Source organism: Elephas maximus, chromosome 21, assembly GCF_024166365.1.
Source record: "Elephas maximus indicus isolate mEleMax1 chromosome 21, mEleMax1 primary haplotype, whole genome shotgun sequence".
Lineage (NCBI taxonomy): Eukaryota > Metazoa > Chordata > Mammalia > Proboscidea > Elephantidae > Elephas > Elephas maximus.
Genome location: NC_064839.1, coordinates 67,793,823 through 67,817,406, shown reverse-complemented (window position 1 = coordinate 67,817,406; position 23,584 = coordinate 67,793,823). Strand labels below are relative to the sequence as shown.

Below are 23,584 nucleotides of genomic sequence, written 5' to 3'. Positions count from 1 at the left end.
CAAAGGACACAAACAGATCACAAGAGAAATTAATTTTGGTAAAGTGCCATCTTATACCCTGCTACCAGTTAATCTTCCTGTATTCCACTGTGTTTGCTCAAAAAAATCCAGTGGGTAAACAGTGCCTACAGAACAAAATACTACCTCCTGAGCCAGCATTCTATCTGATTCTTAGCTGTTCATCCATTCGTTTATTCATCATACAACTTTGGAAGCATTCGGGCTGGCCACTGAATTAGTTACCATTCTCTCAGAATGCCTCAAACTTTTTCCATTGGTATCTTTTTTTTTTTTAAGCTTACATTTATAGATGATTATTTTACAGCAAGCATAGTGCTAATTACACATCATCACATTCAATCCCAACAATAACCATAATATCATTTCTGTTTATCAGATACCAAAATGTGGGCTCAAGTTTGCCCAAAAATGTGCACATAATTTTGCCTATGTGGCAGAGCTAGGATTCAAACTCAGATCTGACTCCAAAGTTTATGCATGCGCTTAACACCAGTGTTATACTATGTCTTTTTCTTATGTTACTTATCTTCGTGAACATGATTTCTCCCTCATGGTAGTCTTTATTAGCTGAATTATATTAGACACACAAGAGAATTGGATTTATTTTCATTTCTTTTAAACAAACAAAAAAACTATCATAAAATGCAGTTACTTGGATAAAATATGGATGATTTAATTTAATATCTCTTAAAAAACACATCTGTTTGCAGCTCCTCTTCCCTGTACTCAGAATCAATAGATTATATAAGATATAGGTGGTATCACTGAAAGGAGTATCCTTTCTGGCAAGATTGTACAGCAGAACAAAACAGCTAAAATAGAAATGGATAGAAGTTTTCCTAGAAAGCTAGGTTTGGCCTGCTTGAATTCTTCCTGCAAATAGGTTGGAGCTTTCAGGGAGAACAAATGAGTCTATGTAGAAAACCCAAAATTGGCATATGAACATATTATATCTTAAAATTCATTTTCTCAAGTTTCTCACTTTAAATTTTTTCTTTGCTCTGTATTCTCACACTTCTGACTTGGCCCATCTATTGTTCTATATTTTAATATAATAGTTTGAAACATTTTGTTTCTTGTTTGTATAAGAAATCAAACAACACATTGCAAAAGAAAAAAAAAAAGACCTCTTTAAAGTGTTAAAAAGCAAAGCTATCATCTTGAAGATTAAAAAAAAAAAAAAATGAAGATTAAGGTGTTCCTAAATGTGACCTTGAAGACTAAGGGGCACCTGACCCAAGCCATGGTGTTTTCAATTGCCTCATATGCACGTGAAAGCTGGACAATGAATAAGGAAGATGGAAGAAAAATTGATGCCTTTGAATTATGGTATTGTTGAAGAATATTAAATGTATCAAGGACTACCAAAAGAATAAACAAACCTGTCTTGGAAGAAGTACAACCAGAATGCTCCTTAGAAGCAGGAGTGGTGAGACTTGGTCTCACATACTTTGGACATGTTATCAGGAGGGATCAGTCCCTGGAGAAGGACATCATGCTTGGTAAAGTAGAGGGTCAGCGAAAAAGAGGAAGACCCTCAATCAGATGGATTGACACAGTGGCTGCAACAATGGGCTCAAGCACAACGATTGTGGGGATGGCGCAGGACTGGGAAGTGTTTCGTTCTGTTGTACGTGGGGTCACTATGAGTTGGAACCTATTGGATGGCACCTAACAACAACAACCACGTCATTACAGTCCGTTGGTGGTGCAAACATTTATTTAACCTGTTTGGTTGCTACCTGAAAGGTTGGAAATTCAAATCCACCCAGAAGTGTCTGGTAAAAAAGGCCTGGAAATCTGCTTCTAAAAAATCAGCCATTGAAAACCCTGTGGAATGCACTTCTGCCCTGACACATATAGGGTTGGATTCAACTCCATAGCAACTGGTTTCTATCACATCATTTTATCTTTCTCCTATTGAGTTCTGCACCACCACACACTGCAGAAATAACTGTTCAGCAGGTAGGGGCTTATTGATGAGCCTTGGCATCTTGAGCATCTAGTGACACGGACACTAAGTCTTCCCAGAAGTTACAGAGTATGAAAATTCAATGAGAAAATATTCACACCTCCAGAGTTATTTTATTTTTTAAAACATGTTCCTAAATGTTGGCAATGTATTTTGAATTTAAGGGTAAATTAGTGAATAATACATTTTATTTTGTGGATGAAACAACACTTACCTGTAAGTTCCTTTCCATTTCCCGTATACTTTAAGGCATCCAGTCATAATCCTTTCTAAACTTCAAAGTAATAACTTAGTCAACATGTCTCAATCTTCTGTCCCAAAAAGCTTTTCATTTTCCACTGTACCCAGTAGTACAATCTTTCACTTTACAAAGTACATAAATATTTACTTCTGAAAACCTCTGGGATCCACTTAAAGAACCTCATTTTTTTTTTTTTTTTAAGAATCTCATTTTTTAACAAGGACAAGCCTCAGCTTATTGTTCAGTTCTTCCCTATACTCTTTTGGATACTCATATAAAATAAATAAGATTTAATATGTCATTTATTCAGAAAATATATATCTACCCAATAGTCCTATCTCTAAATATTATGCTATGAAAAAAACATTTTTAATCAGTTTTAAATTTTTATCAGGACAAAGCCCTAGACTGAAATTGGGTGGTCTTTGGAGTTTGGTCAATAGCCACACTTGACTTTCAAAATTACTCTTCTTGGTCCACTGTTATTTACATGATGAACAACTAAAAAATAAAATGGGGGCAGGGAACAACTTGGAGATAGTTATTTATATCTCTTAACTTTCCTTTTCAAAATTATACATTGTTTTGTGACATTTTACTTATTGCTGTGTCTATTTGAATTTTTAATAATATATGAAATAAGTTTTTATCATGTTCAGTTGAAAAGGCTTAGTCTCATATTAAATTAGATGATGAACTTTTTCACTGTGAAAATTTTTTATTAAAATATATAACCAAAAAAAACCAAACCCAGTGACGTCAAGTCGATTCCAACTCATAGCGACCCCATAGGACAAAGTAGAACTGCCCCATAGGGTTTCTAAGGAGCACCTGGCAGATTCGAACTGCCGACCCTTTGGTTAGCAGCCATAGCACTTAACCACTATGCCACCAGGGTTTCCAATTAAAATACATAAGTAGGACAAAAGACATGGTGATTATGTAATATAGTGGTGATGATAAATTGATAAAAAGAAGTAGAACTTACCTAAACATGGAGAAAACTACTTTTGACATTCTGGTAAATTACCTTCCTGGTTTTCCTGTCTCTCTCTCTGATTCTCTCACCCTTTGCTGATTGCCACAATATCTCTCTAGGGGCACACACACAGACACATACACACATTTTCTGTCTCTTTCTCTTACTTTGCCTCTATCTCTCCATATACTTTTTTTTTTAATTAGTGAAAGTTTGGACAGTATTCATAACAAAAATATAGATATGAATCATCTGTAAAATATATTTTATATGCCTAAATTATATATGTGTGTATATATATTTTATGCATGTAAAAATATTTTACTGATGATTCATGTCTATAGACATAGAATTACCGACACCTGTTTCATATTGCTTACTGTTTTTTGGTGCATATAAAAAAAATTAGACACCCAAAACTGTACAAAGCATACCTGAAAAATATGTAAATTCTATAACAGCAGAGTAAAATAAAATTTTTCTTCCCTTTTTTGTTATTCTAACTTACTTTTAACTCACAACATTTTCAATGTCCATAGTTGACAAGTTGTAAGCCATTGTAGATTGTGAAGAAACACTTCAGAAAATTAACAACAAAAATCTTGTATTAAATCCTCAGTTTGACATATATTAGAATTTTTTTTTTTCTGGTCATAAATGATTACATATTTCTAACTGCCCCATAGAGTTTCCAAGGAGTGCCTCGTGGGTTCGAACTGCCAGCCTTTTTGTTTAGCAGCTGTAGCTCTTAACCACTGTACCCTCAGGTTTTCGACTTTGGTTAGATGCTTCAAATAACTTTGGTCATAAAGGAAATTGAGTGAAAAGCTATGTGTTGGCCAATGACAATGATTTAGTATCAGAAAATAAAAGTAACATAATGCTATTAGATGATTAAGATGGTTCTGTAAACATGGATTCTAATTCTACTTTTGCTAGGGAAATAGCTGTGCAAAGATAGCTCCGTTAAACTTATCTAAGCCCCTGTTTTACATTTAAGATGAGAGAACTCAAGTAGATGATCCAAGGGACTTTCATTTTTTTGTATATAAAAAAAAGCACTTAAAACAATGGGCTCAAGCATAACAACTATGGTGAGGATGGCACGGGACCGGTAGTGTTTCGTTCTGTTGTACATAGTGTCGCTATGAGTTGGAATCGACTCAATGGCACCTAACGACAACAAATTATATACATTTCTTGAAAAGTATATAAATTCATATATTGAAATAATTTTTTGAATTGTCCTATTCTTAATATAATTTCAAGTGAAAGGTAGTTCTCTTAATGAGATTTAGCCAGTTAATTCATTTTAATAATTTCTTCTTGTTTTTAAGCAATATTATATTGCTCCTCTTGTCTGCATTTTTATCACCATTCAGTAAACTGAAAAAAAAAATACTACATTTTGTATGCACCATGGGGTATTATTATAGCATCAGAAATTAAAACACCATTTATAGTGTATTTTTAAAAGTTTGTTACCCAAATGGTTAAAATTGGAAAGTTGTGGTTCCTCAAAAAGACTGAAATATATGAAAAATCAATTTGCTTTACTAGTTCACTCAGTGATGATACCAAACTAAAGAAACATTTCTTTTTGCCACTGTTAATTAACTAAGATGATTTATTCTGAGAGAGTTCTTAACTCTAATTCTTTTTTCACATTTTTTTTTTTTTGGTATTCTTAGAATGACAGTAGATAGAGTACTGTTTTTTTTTTTTTAGTTGAAAATAAGAGTGAGACATATAAAATCTCCATTCATAAAATCCCTGAATATATACAGAAGTTTATATTCAATTCCTACTTGTCTTTCCAAGTAATTTTAAATTTATATATAAAATTTCTAGTTTAATCTCTATAAGAACCTTTCTCTTAGCCCATTTGAAAAACAAATTGCTGTAGAACTTAAACAGCTAAATAAATGTTACGTTTTACACAGAAAATTTTCTTGCTGTATTCTTAATATAGGCATATCTAGTTTTATTGTGGCTTTCTTTACTGCGCTTCGTAGATACTGTATTTTTTTACAAATTGAAAGTTTGTGGCAGTCCCGCGTTGACCAAGTCTATTGGCACCATTTTTCCAAAGCATGTGCTCACTTCCTGTCTCTGTGTCACATATTGGTAATTCTTGCAATATTTCAAACTTTTTCATTATTATTATACCTGCTATGGCAATCTGTGTTCAGAGATCCTTGATGGCAGTATTGTAATTGTTTGGGGCACCACAAACTGTGCCTATGTAATTGATAAATGTTGTGTGTGTTCTAACTGCTCCACCAACCAATGATTCCCCCATCTCTCTCCCTCTCTTTGGGCTTCGCTATTCCCTGAGACACGAGAATATTGAAATTAGGCCAGTTAATAACCCTACAATGGCCTCTAAATGTTCAAGTGAAAGGAAGAGTCACAAGTCTCTCACTTTAAATCAAAAGCTAGAAATGATTAAGCTTAGTAAGGAAGACATGTTGACAGTCGAGGTAGGCTGAAAGCTAGACCTCTTGTGCCAAACAGTTAGCGAGTTGTGAACGCAAAGAAGAAAGTTCTTGAGGGAAATTAAAAGTGCTAGTCCAGTGAATGCAAGAATGGTAAGGAAGCAAAACAGTCTTATTGCTGACATGGAGGAAGTTTTAGTGGTCTGGACAGAAGGTAAAACCGGCTACAACAGTCCCTTAAACTAAAGCCTATCCAGAGCAAGGCCCTGACTCTCTTCAATTCTATGAAGGCTGAGAGATGTGAAGAAGCTGCAGAAGAAAAGTTTGAAGCGTGAAGAGATTGGTTCATCAGGTTTCAGGAAAGAAAGCATCTCCATAACATAGAAGTGTAAGGTGAAGCAGAAAGTTATCTAGAAGATCTAGCTAAGATAGTTGATGAAGGTGGCCACACTAAACAACAGGTTTTCAGTGTAGATGAAACAGCCTTATGTTGGAAGAAGATGTCATCTAGGACTTTTATAGCAATAGAGAAGTCAATGCCTCTTTTCAAAGCTTCAAAGAAGGAGGCGGGGACAAGATGGCGGACTAGGTGGACGCTACCGCGGATCTCTCTTGCAACAAAGATTCGGAAAAACAAGTGAATCGATCACATACATAACAATGTACGAACTTTGAACAACAAACACAGACTTAGAGACGGAGAACGAACAAATACAGGCAGACAGCGATCGTTTTCAGAACCAGGAGCCAGCGTACCAGGCAGGTGACCTTCGGAGCCCGATCTGGGGAAGAGCCCAGGGGGGCAGACGGCACAGACAAGGGGCCCAGCCCTACCCCCCGAACTCATCCCGGGAGAGAGCCTAGCCAGTTGGCGCAGGCAGCGTAGTGGCGCAGCCGGTAGGAGAAGCACCCGGGAGGCAGTGACTGATCTTGGAGCGGGGAGAGCAGCATCCCAGCCGGGGAGCTGTCCCGCCGGGAGTTTGGCGGGAAGCGGGCGTGGCGCAAGCATGGGGATCAGCTATATTTCCCTAAAGCGACCCCAGGGACGGGCCCAGCCGTTCGTGCAGGCGATGCCCACCCAGTTCGCGCAAGCGGTGCGGTGCACCGGAGGGAGAAGTCCCTGAGAGGAAGTGACTGGTCTTGGAGCGGGGAGAGCAGCATCCCAGCCCGGGAGCCATACCGCCGGGATTTTGGCGAGCGCGGGCGGAGCGTGAATGCGGGGATCAGCTCTATATTCTGAGGTGCTACACTCCTAGCTCTCTGATCCCTCCCCCACCCTCCCCAGGCGGCTCCATTAACATCCGAATACCCTGAGCCAGAGGGAGAATTCAGATAGGGATCTGACTGCATTTTTTTTTTTAGCTGATTACCTGAAAAAACTAATTTCCCAGTGATGGCTCGGAGACAGCAGTCCATATCAAACCACATAAAGAAACAGACCATGACAGCTTCTCCAACCCCCCAAACAAAAGAATCAAAATCTTTCCCAAATGAAGATACAATCCTGGAATTATCAGATACAGAATATAAAAAACTAATTTACAGAATGCTTAAAGACATCACAAATGAAATTAGGCTAACTGCAGAAAAAGCCAAGGAACACACTGATAAAACTGTTGAAGAACTCAAAAAGATTATTCAAGAACATAGTGGAAAAATTAATAAGTTGCAAGAATCCATAGAGAGACAGCATGTAGAAATCCAAAAGATTAACAATAAAATTACAGAATTAGACAACGCACTAGGAAGTCAGAGGAACAGACTCGAGCAATTAGAATGTACACTGGGACATCTGGAGGACCAGGGAATCAACACCAACATAGCTGAAAAAAAATCAGATAAAAGAATTTAAAAAAATGAAGAAACCCTAAGAATCAGGTGGGACTCTATCAAGAAGGATAACTTGCGAGTGATTGGAGTCCCAGAACAGGGAGGGGGGACAGAAAACACAGAGAAAATAGTTGAAGAACTCCTGACAGAAAACTTCCCTGACATCATGAAAGACGAAAGGATATCTATCCAAGATGCTCATCGAACCCCATTTAAGATTGATCCAAAAAGAAAAACACCAAGACATATTATCATCAAACTTGCCAAAAACAAAGACAAACAGAAAATTTTAAAAGCAGCCAGGGAGAAAAGAAAGGTTTCCTTCAAGGGAGAATCAATAAGAATAAGTTCAGACTACTCAGCAGAAACCATGCAGGCAAGAAGGGAATGGGACGACATATACAGAGCACTGAACGAGAAAAACTGCCAACCAAGGATCATATATCCAGCAAAACTCTCTCTGAAATATGAAGGAGAAATTAAGATATTTACAGATAAACACAAGTTTAGAGAATTTGCAAAAACTAAACCAAGACTGCAAGAAATGCTAAAGGAGATTGTTTGGTCGGATGACCAATAATATCAGGTACCAGTACAATACAAGGTCACAAAACAGAACGTCCTGATATCAACGCAACTCAAATAGGGAAAGCACAAAAACAAACAAATTAAGATTAATTCTAAAAAATAAATAAATAAACAAAATACTACACATAACAGGGAATCATGGAAATCAATAGATAAACGATCACAATAATCAAAAAGAGGGACTAAATATAGGAGGCATTGAACGGCCAGATGGAGAGTGATACCAGGCGATATAGAAGGATACAAGTTAGGTTTTTACTTAGAAAAATAGGGGTAAATAATAAGGTAACCACAAAAAAGAATATCAATTCCATAACTCAAGAAAAAAGCCAAGAAAAATGTAACGACTCAATAAACACAAAGTTAAACATTATGAAAATGAGGATCTCACAATCTACTAAGAAAAACGTCTCAGCACAAAAAAGTATGTGGAAAAATGAAATGGCCAACAACTCACATGAAAAGGCATCAAAATGACAGCACTAAAAACTTATTTATCTATAATTACGCTGAATGTAAATGGACTAAATGCACCAATAAAGAGACAGAGAGTCACGGACTGGATAAAGAAACACGATCCATCTATATGCTGCCTACAAGAGACACACCTTAGACTTAGAGACACAAACAAACTAAAACTCAAAGGATGGAAAAAATATATCAAGCAAATAATAAGCAAAAAAGAAGAGGAGTAGCAATATTAATTTCTGACAAAATAGACTTTAGACTTAAATCTGCCACAAAGGATAGAGAAGGACACTATATAATGATAAAAGGGACAATTGATCAGGAAGACATAACCATATTAAATATTTATGCACCCAAAGACAGGGCTGCAAGATACGTAAATCAAGTTTTAACAGAATTGAAAAGTGAGATAGACACCTCCACATTTATAGTAGCAGACTTCAACATACCACTTTCGGAGAAGGACAAGACATCCAGTAAGAAGCTCAACAGAGACACGGAAGACCTACTTACAACAATCAACCAACCTGACCTCATTGACTTATACAGAACTCTCCACCCAACTGCTGCAAAATATACTTTTTTTCCTAGTGCACATGGAACATTCTCTAGAATAGACCACATATTAGGTCATAAAACAAATCTTTGCAGAATCCAAAACATCGAAATATTACAAAGCATCTTCTCAGACCACAAGGCAATGAAGCTAGAAATCAATAACAGAAAAATTAGGGAAAAGAAATCAAATACTTGGAAAATGAACAATACCCTCCTGAAAAAAGACTGGGTTATAGAAGACATCAAGGAGGGAATAAGGAAATTCTTAGAAAGCAACGAGAATGAAAATACTTCCTATCAAAACCTCTGGGACACAGCAAAAGCAGTGCTCAGAGGCCAATTTATATCGATAAATGCACACATACAAAAAGAAGAAAGAGCCAAAATCAGAGAACTGTCCCGACAACTTGAACAAATACAAAGTGAGCAACAAAAGAACCCATCAGGCACCAGAAGAAAACAAATAATAAAAATTAGAGCTGAACTAAATGAATTAGAGAACAGAAAAACAATTGAAAGAATTAACAAAGCCAAAAGCTGGTTCTTTGAAAAAATCAACAAAATTGATAAACCATTGGCCAGACTGACTAAAGAAAAACAGGAAAGGAAACAAATAACCCGAATAAGAAACGAGAAGGACCACATCACAACAGAGCCAAATGAAATTAAAAGAATCATTTCAGATTACTACGAAAAATTGTACTCTAACAAATTTGAAAACCTAGAAGAAATGGATAAATTCTTGGAAAAATACTACCTACCTAAACTAACACATTCAGAAGTAGAACAACTAAATAGACCCATAACAAAAAAAGAGATTGAAATGGTAATCAAAAAACTTCCAACAAAAAAAAGTCCTGGCCCAGACGGCTTCACTGCAGAGTTCTACCAAACCTTCAGAGAAGACTTAACACCACTACTACTAAAGGTATTTCAAAGCATAGAAAATGACAGAATACTACGAACTCATTCTATGAAGCTACCATCTCCCTGATACCAAAACCAGGTAAAGACATTACAAAAAAAGAAAATTATAGACCTATATCCCTCATGAACATAGATGCAAAAATCTTCAACAAAATTCTAGCCAATAGAACCCAACAACACATCAAAAAAATAATTCACCCTGATCAAGTGGGATTTATACCAGGTATGCAAGGCTGGTTTAATATCAGAAAAACCATTAATGTAATCCATCACATAAATAAAACAAAAGATAAAAACCACATGATCCTATCAATTGATGCAGAAAAGGCATTTGACAAAGATCCACACCCATTTATGATAAAAACTCTTACCAAAATAGGAATTGAAGGAAAATTCCTCAACATAATAAAGGGCATCTATGCAAAGCCAACGGCCAATATCACTCTAAATGGAGAGAACCTGAAAGCATTTCCCTTGAGAACGGGAACCAGACAAGGATGCCCTTTATCACCGCTCTTATTCAACATCGTGCTGGAAGTCCTAGCCAGAGCAATTAGGCTAGACAAAGAAATAAAGGGTATCCAGATTGGCAAGGAGGAAGTAAAGTTATCACTATTTGCAGATGACATGATCTTATACACAGAAAACCCTAAGGAATCCTCCAGAAAACTACTGAAACTAATAGAAGAGTTTGGCAGAGTCTCAGGTTATAAGATAAACATACAAATTCACTTGGATTCCTCTACATCAACAAAAAGAACACCGAAGAGGAAATAACCAAATCAATACCATTCACAGTAGCCCCCAAGAAGATAAAATACTTAGGAATAAATCTTACCAAGGATGTAAAAGACTTATACAAAGAAAACTATAAAACTCTGCTACAAGAAATTCAAAAGGACATACTTAAGTGGAAAAACATACCTTGCTCATGGATAGGAAGACTTAACATAGTAAAAATGTCTATTCTACCAAAAGCCATCTATACATATAACGCACTTCCAATCCAAATACCAATGTCATATTTTAAGGGGATAGAGAAACGAATCACTAATTTCATATGGAAGGGAAAGAACCCCCGGATAAGTAAAGCATTACTGAAAAAGAAGAAGAAAGTGGGAGGCCTCACTCTACCTGATTTCAGAACCTGTTATACATCTACAGTAGTCAAAACAGCCTGGTACTGGTACAACAACAGGCACATAGACCAATGGAACAGAATTGAGAACCCAGATATAAATCCATCCATGTATGAGCAGCTGATATTTGACAAAGGACCAGTGTCAGTTAATTGGGGAAATGATAGTCTTTTTAACAAATGGTGCTGGTATAACTGGATATCCATTTGCAAAAGAATGAAACAGGACCCATACCTCACACCATGCACAAGAACTAACTCCAAGTGGATCAAAGACCTAAACATAAAGACTAAAACGATAAAGATCATGGCAGAAAAAATAGGGACAACCCTAGGAGCATTAATACAGGCATAAACAGAATACAAAACATTACCAAAAATGACGAAGAGAAACCAGATAACTGGGAGCTCCTAAAAATCAAACACCTATGCTCATCTAAAGACTTTACCAAAAAAGTAAAAAGACCACCTACAGACTGGGAAAGAATTTTCAGCTATGACATCTCAGACCAGCACCTGATCTCTAAAACCTACATGATTCTGTCAAAACTCAAGCACAAAAAGACAAACAACCCAATCAAGAAGTGGACAAAGGATATGAACACACATTTCACTAAAGAAGATATTCAGGCAGCCAACAGACACATGAGAAAATGCTCCCGATCATTAGCCATTAGAGAAATGAAAATTAAAACTACGATGAGATTCCATCTCACACCAACTAGACTGGCATTAATGCAAAAAACACAAAATAATAAATGTTGGAGAGGCTGCAGAGAGATTGGAACTCTCATACACTGCTGGTGGGATTGTAAAATGGTACAACCACTTAGGAAATCCATCTGGCATTATCTTAAACAGTTAGAAATAGAACTACCATACAACCCAGAAATCCCACTCCTCAGAATATACCCTAGAGATACAAGAGCCTTCACACAAACAGATATATGCACACCCATGTTTATTGCAGCTCTGTTTACAATAGCAAAAAGCTGGAAGCAACCAAGGTGTCTGTCAACGGATGAATGGGTAAATAAATTGTGGTATATTCACACAATGGAATACTACGCATCGATAAAGAACAGTGAAGAATCTGTGAAACAATTCATAACATGGAGGAATCTGGAAGGCATTATGCTGAGCGAAATGAGTCAGAGGCAAAAGGACAAATATTGTATAAGACCACTATTATAAGATCTTGAGAAATAGAAAAAACGGAGAAGAACACGTACTTTTGTGGTTACAAAGGGGGGAGGGAGGGAGGGAGGGAGAGGGTTTTTTATTGATCAATCAGTAGATAAGAACTGCTTTGGGTGAAGGGAAAGACAACACTCAATACAAGGAAGGTCAGTCTAATTGGACTGGACTAAAAGCAAAGAGGTTTCCGGGATAAAATGAAAGTTTCAAAGGTCAGCGGAGCAGGGGCTGGGGTCTGGGGAACATGGTTTGAGGGGACTTCTAAGTCAATGGGCAAAACAATTCTATTATGAAAACATTCTGCATCCCACTTTGAAATGTGGCGTCTGGGGTCCTAAATGCCAACAAGCGGCCATCTAAGATACATCAATTGGTCTCAACCCACCTGGAGCAAAGGCAAAGGAAGAACACCAAGGTCACACGACAACTAAGAACTCAAGAGACAGAAAGGGCCACATGAACCAGAGACCTACATTATCTTGAGACCAGAAGAACTAGTTGGTGCCCGGCCACAATCGATGTCTGCCCTGTCAGGAAGCACAACAGACAACTCCTGAGCGAGCAGGAGACCAATGGGATACAGACCCCAAATTCTCATAAAAAGACCATACTTAATGGTATGACTGCGACTAGAGGAATCCCAGAGGCAATGCTCCCCAGACCTTCTGATGGCACAGGACAGGAACCATCCCCGAAGACAACTCATCAGGCATGAAAAGGACTGGTCAGCCGGGGGGAGAGAGATGCTGATGAAGAGTGAGCTAATTAAATCAGGTGGACACAGGAGAGTGTGTTGGCAACTCTTGACTGGATGGGGGATGGGAAGATAGAGAAAGAGGGAAGATGGCAAAATTGGCACGAAATGAGAGACTGAAAGGGCTGACTCAATAGGGGGAGAGCAAGTGGGAGAAGGGAGTAAGATGTATGTAAACTTACATGTGACAGACTGATTGGAATGGTAAATGTTCACTTGAAGCTTAATAAAAATTAATTTAAAAAAAAAAAAGCTTCAAAGAATAGGCTGATTCTTTTGTTAGGGGCTAACACAGCTGGTGACTTTAAGGTGAAGCCAGTGCTCATTTACCATCCTGAAAATTCTAGAGCCCTTAGGAATGATGATAAATCTACTCTGCCTGTGCTCTATAAATGGAACAATGAAGCCTGGATGGCAGCGCATTGGTTTACAACATAGTTTACTGAATATTTTAAGCCCACTGGTGAGAACTAGTGCTCAGAGAAAAAGATTCTTTTCAAAATATTACTTTTTATTGACAATGCACCTGTCACCCAAGAGCTCTGATGGAGACGAACAAGGAGATTAATGTTGTTTTCATGCCTGCTAACACAATATCCGTTCTGCAGCCCATGGATCAAGGAGTAATATGGTCTTTTAAGTCTTATTATTTAAGAAATATATTTTGTAGGGCTATAACTGCCATGGAAACCCTGGTGGCCTAGTGGTTAAGTGCTTCAGCTGTGGACCAAAGGGTTGGCAGTTTGAATCCACCAGGCACTCCTTGGAAACTCTATGGGGCAGTTCTATTCTGTCCCATAGGGTCTCTGTGAGTTGGAATCGACACTATGGCACTGGGTTACTGGGTTTTATACCTACCATATATAGTAATTCCTCTGATGGATCTGGGTAAAGTAAATTTGAAAACCTTCTGGAAAGGATTAACCTTTCTAGATGCAATTCAGATCATTCACGATTCATGGGAGGAGGTCAAAATATCAACAGGAGTTTAAATGAAGTTGATTCCAGCCCGCATGGATGACTTTGAGAGATTCAAGGCATCAGTAGAAGAAGTAACTGCAGATGGGGTGGAAATAGCATAGCACGTGAACTAAAATGAGAAGTGGAGCTTGAGGGCGTGACTGAATTACCGCAATCTCCTGATAAAACTTTAATGGATGAGGAGTTGCTTCTTATGGATGAGCAAAGAAAGTGGTCTCATGAGATGGAATCTCTTCCTGGTGAAGATGCTGTGAACGTTGTTGAAATGACAACAAAGGATTTAGAATATTACATAAACTTAGTTGATAAAGCAGTGGCAAGTTTGAGAGGATTGACTCCAATTTTGAAAATTCTGCTATAGGTGAATGCTGTCAAACAGCATCACATGCTACAGAGAAATCCTTCGTGAAAGGAAGGGTCAGTCAATTCAGCAAACTTCATTCTTGTCTTATTTTAAGAAATTGCCACAGCCACCCCAACCTTCAACAGCCACCACTGTGATCAATCAACAGCCATCAACACTAAGGCAAGACCCTCCACCAGCAAAAAGATTACGACTTGCTGAAGGCTCAGATGATGTTTAGCATTTTTTAGCAATAAACTATTTTTTAATTAAGGTATATACATTGTTTTTTAGCCATAATGCCACTGAACATTTGATAGACTACAATATAGTGTAAACATAACTTTTATGTGCACTGGCAAACCAAAAAATTTGTGTGACTTGCTTTATTGCTGTGGTCTGGAACGGAACCCGCAATATCTCTGAGGTATGCCTGTACTTACTTTTCCACCTTTGAAATTGTATGACATTGAATGTTTAAGAAAGTAGTTTTACTGTTTTTTTTTTAATGAGATTATATAACAAAAACAATAGTGTATTTGATGGGCATAATAAATTTATAAGACATTTGAATTTATTTTTTTGGTTAGATATGACACAGAGGTTTTGTAGTGATTTAGCAATTATGTGAAAGCACAGTTTCAAATTTAGATTGTTGATTTATTTGGAATGAATGACTGAAACAAAAACAAAACAAGACAAACAAAAAGAAGAATCCTTTGCTGTGGAGTCTATTCCCACTCATGGTGGCCCAACGGGACAGAGTAGAACTGCTTCATAGGGTTTACTTCACTGTAATTTTTACAGAAGCCTATTATCAGGCCTTTTTTCCATAGCACTTCTGGGTGGGCTTGAACCACCAACCTTTAGGTTCGTAAAAAACCACAAACCAAACCCGTTGCAGTCAAATCAATTCTGATTCACAGCGACCCTGTAGGACAGAGTAGAACTGCCCCATGGGGTTTCCAAGGAGCGGCTGGTGGATTCGAACTACAGACATTTTGGTTAGCAGCCAGACGCGTAACCACTACACCACCAGAGTGCAAATTGCTTGTGTCACCAAGGGAACCTCTGGAACCTCTGAATGAAAGGCTGTTGTTCTTATTAGTTTCAGTAGAGTCATTTCAACTCGTGGCAAGCCCATGTGTGCAGAGTAGAACTGCTCCATAGGGTTTTCAAGGCTGTGACCTTTTGGAAGCAGATCACCAGGCCTTTCTTCCAGGGTACCTCTGGGTGGGTTCGAACGACCAGCCTTTCAGTTAGTGGCCAAGCACTTAACCACTGCATCACTGGGGACCCTTCTGATGAAGGACTACTGGGAATTAATTTGCAGGAGGATGTGGGGAGCTAAAATGTCATCATGACAATGATACATGGCTATCAATATACTGTCTATAAGTTAAATAGAGTTATTTAAAGGCTAGAAACCCTGGTGGCATAGTGGTTAAGTGCTATGGCTGCTAACCAAGAGGTTGGCAGTTCGAATCCGCCAGGCGGTCTTTGGAAACTGTGTGGGGCATTTCTACTCTGTCCTGTAGGGTCGCTATGAGTCCAAATCGACTCGAAGGCAGTGGGGTTTGGTTTTGGTTTTTTATTTAAAGGATGGATATCCTATCATATAACAACTTTTTTTTTAACATTTGATTGTGGTTTGGGTGAAAGCTTACAGAGTAAATTAGTTTCCCATTCACAATCTACTTACAATTTCTTTCCCGACATTAGTCGCAATCCTCTCAATACGACAGCACTCTACCCACTTCCTCCGAGTTCCCTGTTTCTATTTACCCATCTTTCCTGTCCCTTCCTGCCTTCTGAACTTTGCTTTGGGGCAAATGATGCCTTTTTGGTTTAGTATGGTTGATTGTTCTGAGGAGCACATTACTCATGGGTGTTATTTTTCACTTTATAGACTTGTCTGTTGTTTAGCTGAAAGATGATCTCCAGGAGTATGTTCAGTACCAGTTTTGAAGGGTGTCTAAAGGCCATAGTCTCAGGGGTTTCACCGGTCTGTATCAGACCAGTAGGTTTTTTTTTTTTTTTTTAATGAATTTGAATTTTGTTCCATATTTTTCTCCCACTCTGTCCAGGACCTTCTACTGTGATTTCGATCAGAAGGGTTGGTATTGATACCAGGCACCGTCTAGTTCTTCTGGTCACAGGCTAGTAGAGGCTGTGGTCTGTGTGGTCCATTAGTCTTTTGGACTAATTATTTCCTTGAGACTGATTTTCTTCACTCTTCTTTGCTCAGGACAGGAAGAGGTCAATAATTGTATCTTAGATGGCTGCTCACAAGCTTTTAAGACCCCAGTCGCTACTCACCAAAGTAGGATGTAGAACTTTTTCTTTAGGGACTATGTTATGCCAGTTGACCTAGATGTCCCCTAAGACTACGGTCCTAAGCCCTCAAGCCCAGTGACTCTGTCCGTCTAGGTTTGGTTATGGCTAGGAAGTTTTCATAACTGTGCTCCCTGCGTGCTCGGCTATATACATAGATATATTTGCAGCACATACAAATGTGTATGTAGAAATACCCTCTGCCAAACCTATATATACCCGTGGGTGTGCTCCCATACACCATTCCATGCTTGTTCAGCTTACATATCTACCTGTGTATCCACTCATAATTTTTTGTTTATTATTACCGTTATTGCAAGATTCTATTAGTATTTACCGTTGCTACCTTTTACTCTTGTGTACATCTCAGTGTCTTCCTTTGCCTTGGTCATGTTGTGCTAACTTCCCACGTATTGTTTATTGTTTTTCCCTTCGTTCAAGTTAATACATGTCTACTATCTATCTAGTTAGCGATTACCCCTCTCTCTCCCTCCTATCCCTGGTAACCTCAAAAAATGTTTCTTTCTTTGTGTAAACCTTTATATTAGTGGTCTCATACAGTATTTGTCATTTTGTAATTGACTCAATTTCACTCAGCATAATGCCCTCCAGGTTCATCTATGCTGTAAGATGTTTTGTGGATTCATTGTTGTTCTTTAATGTTGCCTAGTATTTCATTGTATGTACCAGAGTTTGTCCATTACTCCATTGATGGGCACTTAGGTTGTTTCCATCTTTGTGCTATTGTGAATAATACTGCAATGAACGTGGATAGGCATATCTCTATTCATGTCATGGCTCTTATTTCTCTAGAATATGTGCTTGCAATGGGATTGCTGTATCATATAATATTTCTATTTCTACCTTTTTAAGGATGTGCCATATCATTTTCCACAGTGGTTATACCATTTTGCATTCACACCAGCAGTGTAGGAGAGTTCCAATTTCCCCACACTCTTGCCAGAATTTGTTGTTTTCTGTTTTTATGCACATTGCCATTATTGCTGGGGCGAGGTGGTATCTCATTTTTTGATCTGCATCTCTCTAATGGCTAATGATCGGGAACATCTCTTCATGTAATTGTTGGCCGCCTGAATGTCTTCTTTGGTAAAGTGTCTGTTCTTGTCCTTTATCCATTTATTAATTGGGTTGTTTGTCTTTTTGATATTGATTTGTTGAAGTTTTCTGTAAATTTTAGAGATTAATCTCGTCAGACATGTCATTGCCAAAAAATTTTTCCAGTCTGTAGGTTCACCCTGTACTCTTTTGGAGAAGTCTTTTGATGCACATAAGTGTTTAAGTTTCAGGAGGTCCCTGTCATCTAGTTTACCCTTTTTGGGTTTGCGCATTTTAAATTATGCTTGATAGTCTATTTATATGGTAAATTAGGGCACCTAGGTTTGCCCCTGTTTTTTCTTCCATGAGCTTTATCATTTCAAGTTTTGCACTTAGGTCTTTGATCCATTTGGAGTTAGTTTTTGTGTATGATGTGAGGTATGGTTCTTGTTCCATTTTTTTTACAGATGAACATCCAGTTTTGTCAGCACCATTTTTAAAAAGATTGTCTTCTCCTCATTTAATGCATTTTGGCCCTTTGTTGAAGATCAGCTGTCCATAGGTGGATAAATTTACTTCTGGGTTCTCAATTCTGTTCCATTGGTCTATGTGTCTGTCATTGTACCAGTATTGGATTGTTTTGACTACCATGGCTATAGAGTAGGTTCTGAGATCAGAATGTATGAGGCCTCCTACTTTGTTCTTCTTCTTCAGTAGTGCTTTACTTACCCGGGGCTTCTTTGCTTTCCATATAAAGTCGGTGATTAGTTTTTCCACCTCATTAAAGAATGTTTATGGACTGCATTATATCTATAGATCACTCTGAATAGTATTGACATTTTCACAATATAAAGTTTTCCTATACGTGAGCATCATATGTTTTTCCATTTATAGAGGTTTCTTTTGTTTTTTTGCTGTGCTGTTTTTATACTTTTCTTTGTATAAGACTTTTACGTCCCTAGTTAGGTTTATTCCTAGCAATTCAACTTTTAGGGGGCTACAGTAAATTGTATTGTTTTCCTGATTTCCTTTTCATAGTTCTCTTTGTTAGTGTAGAGGAATCTGACTGATTTTGTTTGTTTAACTTGTACCCTGCCACTTTGCTGGATTATTCTATTGGTTCTAATAGCTTTCTTGTAGAATCTCCGGGATTTTCTGTGTTTAGTATCATATCATCTGCAAATAGGGATAGTTTTATTTCTTCCTTACCAATTTGGATCCTTTTATTTTCCTTTCTTGACTTGTTGGTCTGGCTAGGGCTTCCAGTACAGTGTTGAATAAAAATAGTGATAAAAGCCATCCTTGTCTGTTTCCCATTATCAAGGGAAAAAAAAGGAGATGCTTTAAGTCTCTCCATTAAGAATAATGCTGGCAGTTGGTTTTGTATATATGTCCTCCGTTACGTTGAGGAATTTCCCTTTTCCTCTTTTGCTGAGAGTTTTTATCAGGAATGGGTGTTGGATTTTATCAAATGCCTTTTCTACACTGATTGATATGATCATGTGGTTCTTTTCCATTATTTTATTTATGTGGTTGATTACATTAATTGATTTTCTTATGTTCAACCTCATAACAATTTAATGAAAACGTTATTAAACAGCATGAAAAAGGTTATCATTGTTTTTCTAAAAATTTTATGGAAATTATATCTGAAGGTATGCAAGATAGAAGGTTTTGTTTGTTAACAAAGAACTGAAATTTTCAATAACTGCAAAATAATTTTAATTATCCAGAAAACCCAACCCACCCAGTGCCGTCGAGTCGATTCCAACTCATAGTGACCCTATAGGATGGAGTAGAACTGCCCCATAGAGTTTCCAAGGAGCACCTGGCAGATTAGAGCTGCCAACCCTTATGCTTAGCAGCCGAAGCCCTTAACTACTACCACCAGGAAAAAAAAAAAAGGTCATGTTTAATTTCCAAAATGTATACTTGAAACTGAGACAGAAGAACTTAATAAGAAGAAGCTAACAGGTAGTAACATTTTTTCAATTAAATATAGCTAGTTTTAAGAGCAACTACACCTCTACTTTGGATTTTACCTTTTGACAGTGCTTCTGGAAACCCTGGTGGCACAAGTGTAGTGGTTAAGTGCTACCGCTTCTAACCAAAGGGTCGGCAGTTCAAATCCGCCAGGTGCTCCTTGGAAACTCTATGGGGCAGTTCTACTCTATCCTATAGGGTCACTATGAGTTGGAATCGACTCGATGGCACTGGGTGTTTGGGTTCCTGGGCTGATGCTATAGGCTTGCCAATGGACGCTTCTGTGAACAGGGATTGAAATTAGGGTATTTAGTAAAGGATTTGTAAATGGATGAGAGATTAAGATCAAGTTTTATGTGATGACTCAGCCTATTTTTTTTTCCTGGATTTTATACTTAGATTGAAACCTTTATTCTTTTCCTGAGCATAAGTCTTAATATTATGATGCTGCCCTTTCTAAACATTGTGAATGAAATGAAAAATATAATTTACTCTTAAAAAAAAAAAAACTCAACATTCTATTGTAGACAATTCTCATTGCAGATACAAACAAGCACAAAATAACTAAGTGGAAAATATTAATAGGTGTAGAAAGTCTGAGAGGGTCTAGGGACTGTGACCTGGTTGGATATTAGCTAGAAGCTTTGTAGTGATTCAGCATGTATGTAGCAAGTACACCATTTCAAATTTAGTTTATTTATGTAGAATGAATGAAAGACTAATGAAAATTAATTTTTGTTTTGGGGGGAAGAGTGTGTTAAAGAGCTAAATTCCTGTCACCCCTTACTGGCCTGTTCAGATAACTTACAGTTTGGAAGTTGTTTCCACATACGGCTTTAGCTTATAGTAAGGGGCAACTTTAACATTTAGAAAATTCTATCACGTATGATATTTTTATCCATATTTGTAAGAATCCTATGATTTACTAAGGTTATTATCATTCTAACAAAAGAGTAAACTAATGATCAACGATAGAACTGCCCAAGATCTGCCCTAATTAAGAGAACTTTCACTTATATCCTTTGTCTAGTTCCGGTGCCACTTTTTCCCACCACAATACCTTTTTCCTCACAACTGTTTTAAATTTCATAGAGAGGCTTTTACTACTGACATTGGAATAATATTTGTGATTCTGAGTTATTTCACCAAGGTAGGTTTCTTTGTCGCCATAAATCCAGGGGATTTAAAAGGAAGGAAGACAATTGTGCTTTTCTGTTATTTGGAGGCAGAGTGGATCCAGAGAAAAATATCAAAGCTTTCAAATTTGTCAAAGATATATATGTTTCTTAAGTCCAAACTGTCATGAGATTTGCGATTGCTCATCTGTTCCTTTTAGTCATCTTGAAGATCAATACTTACTTCTGATGTCAGTGATCATGTGATTATCTACATCAATCACTAAAATGGTCACACGGAACAAGTCAAGCATACAGGAGCTATTTCATTTTACCTGTGATTTAGAGTGAAATATGATGCATATCAATCATAGTTCCCATGCCAAAAGCTGCTATATAAGCCCAAGTCATATTTTAATAATATTAAATGTACTTTTAAAACTTTATCATTAAATCTTGGGATGTTCAGATTAACCTTGGTGACTACCCCAGAGAAAACTGTGACAGTTATTGAAATAAAATATGTGCCCAAAGTCAGAAAGAAACCAGTGATGAAAGCATGCAGAAAAATTAAAAAAAAAAAAATTCTGATACTGTCTCTCAAATATTGGTGACAGAAACATAAATATAAATGGAAAAAAATTTAAAGAAAAATAAATATACATATATTTATTAAAAATATCTAAGGATCATACATGCTATGTATGTTATTTATCACAATAATGTTACCAGAAGCAAACAGTGAAGGGGAGAGACAAATTGTTATTGAGTGCCTCCTCACTGTAAAATAAACATACACTAAGGTGAAATCATGACCACTTTCACATTGCCTGACCAAACTTTTACTGTGGGTGTTAGCTTCATCCTTTAATACAGTCATTCTGAATATTTTCCCTCCAGATAAACAGAGATGATGACATTCCTGTGCTCATATGGAACGCACATCTGTGGGTATCTCTGGGTTATATATATAATCTTGAGCTGAGCAGATCAGAACAAAAGTGGGACAGAGACAATATTTTTTTCTAAATAAGATTGGTATTTAATTTGCTAAAACAAAAATCATTATGTGATTACCTTAGTTATAGCGGCAATTCGTTAGATGACTTTGAGGAACGTAATTCTGTAGTTAAAAGAGATCTGAATGTATTCCTCCTGACAGACTTTCTAGTTTTTGTTCCCACTCTTGCCATGGTTATTCTTTAGGTATATGGTAGAGCAGAAAAATACAAGTGAGCAGTAAATGAACATTGTCTTGGTTGCCAACCACCTTCAATAGCTACGAAACTACCACAGAAAATGCAGTTGTTGTTTTTAGGTGCCGTCAACTCATAGTGACCCTATGCACGACGGAACAAAACAGTGCCTGGTCCTGTGCCATCCTCGCAATCACTGAGCCCATTGTTGCAACCACATGTCAACCCATCTCATTGAGAGTCTTCCTGTTTTGCATTGACCCTCTAATTTACCAAGCATGATGGCCTTCTCCAGGAACTCAGCCCTCCTAAGAACGTGTCCAAAATATGTGAGGCTTGTCATTCTTGTTTCTAAGGAGCACTCTGGCTGTACTTCCTCCAGGACAGATTTGTTCATTCTTTTGGCAGTCCATGGTATAGTCAATATTCTTCATTTTCATTATTCTTTGTCAACACCACAAGTCAAAGGCATCAATTCATCAGTCTTCCTTAAAGACAGTAGAATGTTGGAAATTATTCCTCTGAGATAGTTGAAAGCAAGAGACCACAGACAACAGCAACATATACTACAATTCCATGACAAGTACAGTCCCAGGGGTCCACTTTGCTATTATTGCAAGATATTTGTGGAGAAGATTCAGTAGGTGTTGTACTGGAGGAAGATTCAAGGAGCCCTTTTAGATATGAGAGAGCAGTTCGAATGATGGTGAGAATGTATGGATTAACTTAAAGTGATGTCAGACAATTGGCTACCTCTTAAAAAAAAAAAATTTTTTTTTTTTAGTTGGAGTATATTTATAGCATAGTATCTGTTTAGCTTTCTGCAGTGCGAAAATGCAGATTAAAACAGTTTAAGGATTATTGCTTTTTGATTGCTTTTATTTGATCTAAGATTTACAACTCTTTCTCTGACCTGGGTCATTGGTACATCATTTATAAATTCATCCCCCGCTCCCCCCCGCCACAAACACGAAAGATTTACCTGTATTTTCCTCCTCTCCAGATGATATAGACTTCTGACTCATATCTGCAAACATAATGACCAAAAATAAGGGGATAAGTATTAAAAGAACGTGGGTGTAAGCTTTTCTATTTCCCACAAACAAGTAGCTGAGATTTGCTTGTGTTTTCCCACTTTGAAAAATGTAAATGTGTTTCTTTTCCTTCAGTTAAAAGCAACAAGGATATCACACCATGTTTTTCAACTTGTTAAAAATAGATTCCACTTGTTATCAAAGAAATGCTCTTTGAAGCTTTGGAGATGACGTAGATGAAAGCAGTTAATGCCATAGTGTTTGGCTTTGAACATGTTACAATTAATAGGAGTGAACGTATCTCTTATGGACTGAATTATGTCCCCCCAAAATATGTGTTGTAAACCATAACCTCTATACCCATTGTTATAATCTCATTTGGGAATGGGTTGTCTTTGTTATGTTAATGAGGCAGGATTAGTGTAGGGTGT

The 23,584-nt window shown here is 37.4% G+C and overlaps 1 protein-coding gene across 3 annotated transcripts in view; it reads left to right on the top strand.

The window, feature by feature from the left end:
• The window catches only part of LOC126064759 (collagen alpha-1(I) chain-like), a 253,041-nt gene that overhangs the window by 60,225 nt on the left and 169,232 nt on the right, over positions 1 to 23,584 (top strand). The window lies entirely within an intron of this gene.